The sequence below is a fragment of the Megalopta genalis genome, unplaced genomic scaffold (assembly GCF_051020955.1).
Source record: "Megalopta genalis isolate 19385.01 unplaced genomic scaffold, iyMegGena1_principal scaffold0057, whole genome shotgun sequence".
Lineage (NCBI taxonomy): Eukaryota > Metazoa > Arthropoda > Insecta > Hymenoptera > Halictidae > Megalopta > Megalopta genalis.
This window is the reverse complement of record NW_027476126.1, coordinates 80001-86609: the sequence shown is the minus strand read 5'-3', so window position 1 is coordinate 86609 and position 6609 is coordinate 80001.

Below are 6609 nucleotides of genomic sequence, written 5' to 3'. Positions count from 1 at the left end.
GCAGGAATATGTTATTGAAAAAAATTAGAAAAATTTATTTTAGCCGTAAATCGAAAATAATGGGGACACCGGAGCTGTTCGAAGCGCCGAGCGCGTCGCGTACGCCCGAATATTTTCAAAGTCCCAACGTACCGATCAAGAGTAAAGTACCATTTTCCTACATTAGATTTCGTTCTAAATGCTTAATCCCTATGTAAAAACGTTAGTTAAGCAAGAATATCGTATTTTTAAAAAAATCTAATGATAGGATTTCCCAGAAAATTGAAAAAACCGAAAAATGTCAAGAGTAAAGTGCCATTTTCTGACATTAGATTTCGTTCTAAATGCTTAATCCCTATGTAGAAACGTTAGATAAGCAAGAATATCGTATTTTTAAAAAAATCTAATGATAGGATTTTTCAGAAAATTGAAAAAACCGTAAAATGTCAAGAGTAAAGTGCCCTTATTTTAAACAATCTATCGTTCTAAATGCTTAATCCCTATGTAAAAAAGTTATCTAAGCAAGAATATGTTATTGAATAAAATGAGAAAAATTTATTTTAGCCGTAAATCGAAAATAATGGGTCGAGCGAATCGCTCGATTGCGCCGAGACGCGCTATGATGCAACAGACGAGCGATTGGAACGCCCGAATATTTTCAAAGTCCCAACGTACCGATCAAGAGTAAAGTACCATTTTCCTACATTAGATTTCGTTCTAAATGCTTAATCCCTATGTAGAAACGTTAGTTAAGCAAGAATATCGTATTTTTAAAAAAATCTAATGATAGGATTTTCCAGAAAATTGAAAAAACCGAAAAATGTCAAGAGTAAAGTGCCATTTTCTGACATTAGATTTCGTTCTAAATGCTTAATCCCTATGTAGAAACGTTAGATAAGCAAGAATATCGTATTTTTAAAAAAATCTAATGATAGGATTTTTCAGAAAATTGAAAAAACCGTAAAATGTCAAGAGTAAAGTGCCCTTATTTTAAACAATCTATCGTTCTAAATGCTTAATCCCTATGTAAAAAAGTTATCTAAGCAAGAATATGTTATTGAATAAAATGAGAAAAATTTATTTTAGCCGTAAATCGAAAATAATGGGTCGAGCGAATCGCTCGATTGCGCCGAGACGCGCTATGATGCAACAGACGAGCGATTGGAACGCCCGAATATTTTCAAAGTCCCAACGTACCGATCAAGAGTAAAGTACCATTTTCCTACATTAGATTTCGTTCTAAATGCTTAATCCCTATGTAGAAACGTTAGTTAAGCAAGAATATCGTATTTTTAAAAAAATCTAATGATAGGATTTTCCAGAAAATTGAAAAAACCGAAAAATGTCAAGAGTAAAGTGCCATTTTCTGACATTAGATTTCGTTCTAAATGCTTAATCCCTATGTAGAAACGTTAGATAAGCAAGAATATCGTATTTTTAAAAAAATCTAATGATAGGATTTTTCAGAAAATTGAAAAAACCGTAAAATGTCAAGAGTAAAGTGCCCTTATTTTAAACAATCTATCGTTCTAAATGCTTAATCCCTATGTAAAAAAGTTATCTAAGCAAGAATATGTTATTGAATAAAATGAGAAAAATTTATTTTAGCCGTAAATCGAAAAGAAGTCTGTTCGTTTCTCTGTCTCTCTCGCGCGATCGAACTATCGATGTTTCCCGGCAAACTATTGGGAGTTTAATTAAACTTTATACATGAAATTACTCGTTCTGATCCCCGCTACACAGCCGTATACTTTTTATAATTTTGTGGAATCGGGAACCTTGAAATATTTATCATAACGCGGATCGACTGTCTCTGTCTCTTTCTAGATCGGAAGAATCGATGTTTCCCGGCAAACTATTGGGAGTTTAATTAAACTTTATACATGAAATTACTCGTTCTGATCCCCGCTACACAGCCGTATACTTTTTATAATTTTGTGGAATCGGGAACCTCGAAATATTTATCATAACGCGGATCGACTGTCTCTGTCTCTTTCTAGATCGGAAGAATCGATGTTTCCCGGCAAACTATTGGGAGTTTAATTAAACTTTATACATGAAATTACTCGTTTTGATCCCCGCTACACAGCCGTATACTTTTTATAATTTTGTGGAATCGGGAACCTTGAAATATTTATCATAACGCGGATCGACTGTCTCTGTCTCTTTCTAGATCGGAAGAATCGATGTTTCCCGGCAAACTATTGGGAGTTTAATTAAACTTTATACATGAAATTACTCGTTCTGATCCCCGCTACACAGCCGTATACTTTTTATAATTTTGTGGAATCGGGAACCTTGAAATATTTATCATAACGCGGATCGACTGTCTCTGTCTCTTTCTAGATCGGAAGAATCGATGTTTCCCGGCAAACTATTGGGAGTTTAATTAAACTTTATACATGAAATTACTCGTTCTGATCCCCGCTACACAGCCGTATACTTTTTATAATTTTGTGGAATCGGGAACCTTGAAATATTTATCATAACGCGGATCGACTGTCTCTGTCTCTTTCTAGATCGGAAGAATCGATGTTTCCCGGCAAACTATTGGGAGTTTAATTAAACTTTATACATGAAATTACTCGTTCTGATCCCTGCTACACAGCCGTATACTTTTTATAATTTTGTGGAATCGGGAACCTTGAAATATTTATCATAACGCGGATCGACTGTCTCTGTCTCTTTCTAGATCGGAAGAATCGATGTTTCCCGGCAAACTATTGGGAGATTAATTAAACTTTATACATGAAATTACTCGTTTTGATCCCCGCTACACAGCCGTATACTTTTTATAATTTTGTGGAATCGGGAACCTCGAAATATTTATCATAACGCGGATCGACTGTCTCTGTCTCTTTCTAGATCGGAAGAATCGATGTTTCCCGGCAAACTATTGGGAGTTTAATTAAACTTTATACATGAAATTACTCGTTCTGATCCCCGCTACACAGCCGTATACTTTTTATAATTTTGTGGAATCGGGAACCTTGAAATATTTATCATAACGCGGATCGACTGTCTCTGTCTCTTTCTAGATCGGAAGAATCGATGTTTCCCGGCAAACTATTGGGAGTTTAATTAAACTTTATACATGAAATTACTCGTTCTGATCCCCGCTACACAGCCGTATACTTTTTATAATTTTGTGGAATCGGGAACCTCGAAATATTTATCATAACGCGGATCGACTGTCTCTGTCTCTTTCTAGATCGGAAGAATCGATGTTTCCCGGCAAACTATTGGGAGTTTAATTAAACTTTATACATGAAATTACTCGTTTTGATCCCCGCTACACAGCCGTATACTTTTTATAATTTTGTGGAATCGGGAACCTTGAAATATTTATCATAACGCGGATCGACTGTCTCTGTCTCTTTCTAGATCGGAAGAATCGATGTTTCCCGGCAAACTATTGGGAGTTTAATTAAACTTTATACATGAAATTACTCGTTCTGATCCCCGCTACACAGCCGTATACTTTTTATAATTTTGTGGAATCGGGAACCTTGAAATATTTATCATAACGCGGATCGACTGTCTCTGTCTCTTTCTAGATCGGAAGAATCGATGTTTCCCGGCAAACTATTGGGAGTTTAATTAAACTTTATACATGAAATTACTCGTTCTGATCCCCGCTACACAGCCGTATACTTTTTATAATTTTGTGGAATCGGGAACCTTGAAATATTTATCATAACGCGGATCGACTGTCTCTGTCTCTTTCTAGATCGGAAGAATCGATGTTTCCCGGCAAACTATTGGGAGTTTAATTAAACTTTATACATGAAATTACTCGTTCTGATCCCTGCTACACAGCCGTATACTTTTTATAATTTTGTGGAATCGGGAACCTTGAAATATTTATCATAACGCGGATCGACTGTCTCTGTCTCTTTCTAGATCGGAAGAATCGATGTTTCCCGGCAAACTATTGGGAGATTAATTAAACTTTATACATGAAATTACTCGTTTTGATCCCCGCTACACAGCCGTATACTTTTTATAATTTTGTGGAATCGGGAACCTCGAAATATTTATCATAACGCGGATCGACTGTCTCTGTCTCTTTCTAGATCGGAAGAATCGATGTTTCCCGGCAAACTATTGGGAGTTTAATTAAACTTTATACATGAAATTACTCGTTCTGATCCCCGCTACACAGCCGTATACTTTTTATAATTTTGTGGAATCGGGAACCTTGAAATATTTATCATAACGCGGATCGACTGTCTCTGTCTCTTTCTAGATCGGAAGAATCGATGTTTCCCGGCAAACTATTGGGAGATTAATTAAACTTTATACATGAAATTACTCGTTTTGATCCCCGCTACACAGCCGTATACTTTTTATAATTTTGTGGAATCGGGAACCTTGAAATATTTATCATAACGCGGATCGACTGTCTCTGTCTCTTTCTAGATCGGAAGAATCGATGTTTCCCGGCAAACTATTGGGAGTTTAATTAAACTTTATACATGAAATTACTCGTTCTGATCCCCGCTACACAGCCGTATACTTTTTATAATTTTGTGGAATCGGGAACCTTGAAATATTTATCATAACGCGGATCGACTGTCTCTGTCTCTTTCTAGATCGGAAGAATCGATGTTTCCCGGCAAACTATTGGGAGATTAATTAAACTTTATACATGAAATTACTCGTTTTGATCCCCGCTACACAGCCGTATACTTTTTATAATTTTGTGGAATCGGGAACCTCGAAATATTTATCATAACGCGGATCGACTGTCTCTGTCTCTTTCTAGATCGGAAGAATCGATGTTTCCCGGCAAACTATTGGGAGTTTAATTAAACTTTATACATGAAATTACTCGTTCTGATCCCCGCTACACAGCCGTATACTTTTTATAATTTTGTGGAATCGGGAACCTTGAAATATTTATCATAACGCGGATCGACTGTCTCTGTCTCTTTCTAGATCGGAAGAATCGATGTTTCCCGGCAAACTATTGGGAGTTTAATTAAACTTTATACATGAAATTACTCGTTCTGATCCCTGCTACACAGCCGTATACTTTTTATAATTTTGTGGAATCGGGAACCTTGAAATATTTATCATAACGCGGATCGACTGTCTCTGTCTCTTTCTAGATCGGAAGAATCGATGTTTCCCGGCAAACTATTGGGAGATTAATTAAACTTTATACATGAAATTACTCGTTTTGATCCCCGCTACACAGCCGTATAATTTTTATAATTTTGTGGAATCGGGAACCTCGAAATATTTATCATAACGCGGATCGACTGTCTCTGTCTCTTTCTAGATCGGAAGAATCGATGTTTCCCGGCAAACTATTGGGAGATTAATTAAACTTTATACATGAAATTACTCGTTTTGATCCCCGCTACACAGCCGTATACTTTTTATAATTTTGTGGAATCGGGAACCTTGAAATATTTATCATAACGCGGATCGACTGTCTCTGTCTCTTTCTAGATCGGAAGAATCGATGTTTCCCGGCAAACTATTGGGAGTTTAATTAAACTTTATACATGAAATTACTCGTTCTGATCCCCGCTACACAGCCGTATACTTTTTATAATTTTGTGGAATCGGGAACCTTGAAATATTTATCATAACGCGGATCGACTGTCTCTGTCTCTTTCTAGATCGGAAGAATCGATGTTTCCCGGCAAACTATTGGGAGTTTAATTAAACTTTATACATGAAATTACTCGTTCTGATCCCTGCTACACAGCCGTATACTTTTTATAATTTTGTGGAATCGGGAACCTCGAAATATTTATCATAACGCGGATCGACTGTCTCTGTCTCTTTCTAGATCGGAAGAATCGATGTTTCCCGGCAAACTATTGGGAGATTAATTAAACTTTTTACATGAAATTACTCGTTTTGATCCCCGCTACACAGCCGTATACTTTTTATAATTTTGTGGAATCGGGAACCTTGAAATATTTATCATAACGCGGATCGACTGTCTCTGTCTCTTTCTAGATCGGAAGAATCGATGTTTCCCGGCAAACTATTGGGAGTTTAATTAAACTTTATACATGAAATTACTCGTTCTGATCCCTGCTACACAGCCGTATACTTTTTATAATTTTGTGGAATCGGGAACCTTGAAATATTTATCATAACGCGGATCGACTGTCTCTGTCTCTTTCTAGATCGGAAGAATCGATGTTTCCCGGCAAACTAATGGGATATTAATTAAACTTTATACACGAAATTACTCGTTTTGATCCCTGCTACACAGCCGTATACTTTTTATAATTTTGTGGAATCGGGAACCTTGAAATATTTAACATAACGCGGATCGTCTATCTCTGTCTCTTTCTAGATCGGAAGAATCGATGTTTCCCGGCAAACTAATGGGAGTTTAATTAAACTTTATGCATCAAATCATTCAGTTTGACTCCTGCAACACAACCAAACACTCTCTGTAATTTTCTGAACTGAAAAACCACTGAAATTGCGCTCGAAATGCGGAGCGACGGGTCGACGCGTCTGCACTGTGCGACAGCTAGTCAAAACGTCCGAACAGCGTATTGTTTTCGATCTCTTGGTATAATATTCGTATTCCTTGCTGTGTATAGCTTCCGATCGATTATTGCAATGGTCAAAGTTCCAGCGGCGTAATGCTTT